Below are 2,356 nucleotides of genomic sequence, written 5' to 3'. Positions count from 1 at the left end.
TGCTAGGCCTGGGGCTATAGCCCTAGCTGCCCCAAGCCCGTCTCCGCCACTGGTGATGCATCACGTTCGGGAGTGGCGCGGCATTCATCAGCAAAGGGTTCAGACTCCTGCTGAAAGGACTAGACGGAAGTGGGAGGTGCCGGACGAGGGGTGGATCAAGATCAACTCGGATCGCGCGGTCTCAAAATCTGGTTACTTCGAAGGGGTAAGTCTTTGTAAACCGGATACTTTTTGTCTATATAATTATTAAGGTAGCCTTACTGTGGCGTAGACCATGTTTTGACTAAAACGGGCCAGATGGCCTGGTTTTGACCGCCACGTCGATCAAGTGACTAACGGCACCCACCGGCTCTCTCTCTCGCTCTCGCATTATCTTGATCCCTTTTCTCATTCACGAACCCTAAACAGAGTGGTGGTGGCGGTGATTCGCTCATGGGCGGCCCTGGTGGGCAGTGAGGCGTGGCTATAGCGGTGGTGGCGGTCGTGGCCTGCCGGACATTGAGGCCCGAGGTTGCTGGTTGAGCACGGTGGCGACTGCACTGTGGCGGCTGGCTAGGCACGGCAACAGCGGCCTTGACGGATGACAATGTGCTCGACGCTGAAGGTACTTTTTGCTTGCAGCCGTTGTGATCTTCCATTTGTGAATACGGACATGCCACACATTCTGCTCGTGTATCTTTTGTATGATTGGGTAGTCACATGGATCCTAGAGAGGTGATGTTCATTAGATTTCATTTCGACGAGCAGTTTTTGATTGATGGGAACCAGTGCAATTTAATGGCCTATTTTCTGGAAAAGAAATGTTCTATGGTCTAAAAATAAGGTTGCTTTAGATACACTGCTGATAACTCAAATGAGCCTGCAAATGAAAGTTACATGCACCCATGGAGAGAGACATACAATCTTTTCCATGCACAAGACAGATAATAGACTTTCTCCAAATAAAAAAGTGACAAACAATAGATGATAATCATTATACTTGTGAGCATAAGTTAGACAACTTACAATATGAAAAAATATTTTTTTATTAAGATCAGCACACGCTCATCACAAGCATACAGTTATTCAGCATTGCATAGCTCAGGAAGAGAACCATCAATGAGTTGTACGGGTCCTGTCTAGGCAGCAACAAAGCCGATCTACACTCCCCTTACAACGGGGATGAGGGACACGGAAACCCATATCCACGCACATTTCCCAGCATGTAGTGCGCTCGAAACATGGATCCATCCGCACGCACACCGGCGGTTTATTAGGTTCTGCAAAATACACATGTAGTACACACTTATCAAACAAGTATTTTCTGATAAGTCGATACAGGTTTGCTTATGCACACCACCTTATAAAGGTGGACATTAAGAGTTACCCCTTCAATCAAAAAAGGCTAGTATAGTCTTTTATGTCCAAATATATCGTTTCAATGTTTGATCTGCAGGCTGCTGCAGCAATAGGCATGGGTAGCACTGCCGAGGGTGGGCTACTTGTTGCAACCCCACCACCCGCTAGCGATCTAATTTGATACAAAAACTCTGATCTTTTAAGTCTCCTACCTACACTAATTTGGGTCATATAATGGTCTTTAGCTCAAATTCGTGCTCAAGCTCTGTTCTACCTACCGTACTAGCTACTGAAAAAACTAAAACACACTCCATCAAACATCATCAACAATTAGGGCTATCAATAATCAAGAAGACTCCCACGCAAAAAAAAAATCAAGAAGACTACTACGGCATGATATACGTCCTTCTTGTGGGACATTGGCAGGCCACGGATCAGTGGTTGTCATAGAGAAGGCTAGCCATTGTTGGTTCTTCATTGAGAGGGTGCCACACAGTTGGTTCTGGTCTGTTGACTGAGCTATCGGGAAGATAGGGGTTATAATTCGTCTACACAAATATCCTTTTTAAAGCAATTTTAACATTCGTGTAAACTTTTCTAAGCGGGTTTACCAAAGCATTAACAAATTTATGAATTTGAAATAAGGAGATGTCTCGCATACCAATGCGTGCATGGCAGGATCGCAAAGTAGAACATATCATAGCAAGCACTAGGAATGCAACAACCACAGACCACACAGTTGTCGATCGTGTTGTAGTGCTCTTGGTGAGTGCCATCAGAACAAAGAGATTACTTCTTCTATTCTATTCCTCCTTGTTCTATTCATGTGTGTTTCTGTCTTGCCAATAAACTCATTCGGTCACTGCTATTTATTAGAGAGGCCCAATGGCATCTAATGTAATGATCTCGCATCCAAGTATATCTTCTAAATTATTGTTTTCATATCTTTATGGTTCTACATAAATGCATACACTCTTTTATATAAATGGTATATATTTCATGTTATTTATATTATATG

The 2,356-nt window shown here is 43.8% G+C and overlaps 1 long non-coding RNA gene across 1 annotated transcript; it reads right to left on the bottom strand.

Moving 5' to 3' along the window:
- Window positions 1–1,009: 1,009 nt before the first annotated feature.
- LOC123066508 (uncharacterized) lies at window positions 1,010–2,152 on the bottom strand. Its single transcript, XR_006431358.1, has 2 exons — window positions 2,000–2,152; window positions 1,010–1,259 (listed from the first exon to the last, which is right to left on the bottom strand). It is a non-coding gene; the product is annotated as an uncharacterized lncRNA (long non-coding RNA).
- Between the last annotated feature and the right edge of the window lie 204 nt (window positions 2,153–2,356).

The sequence above is a fragment of the Triticum aestivum genome, chromosome 3B (assembly GCF_018294505.1).
Source record: "Triticum aestivum cultivar Chinese Spring chromosome 3B, IWGSC CS RefSeq v2.1, whole genome shotgun sequence".
In the NCBI taxonomy this organism is placed as follows: domain Eukaryota; kingdom Viridiplantae; phylum Streptophyta; class Magnoliopsida; order Poales; family Poaceae; genus Triticum; species Triticum aestivum.
The sequence above is the reverse complement of the archived record's forward strand: the minus strand, read 5'-3'. Positions and strand labels throughout refer to the sequence as shown.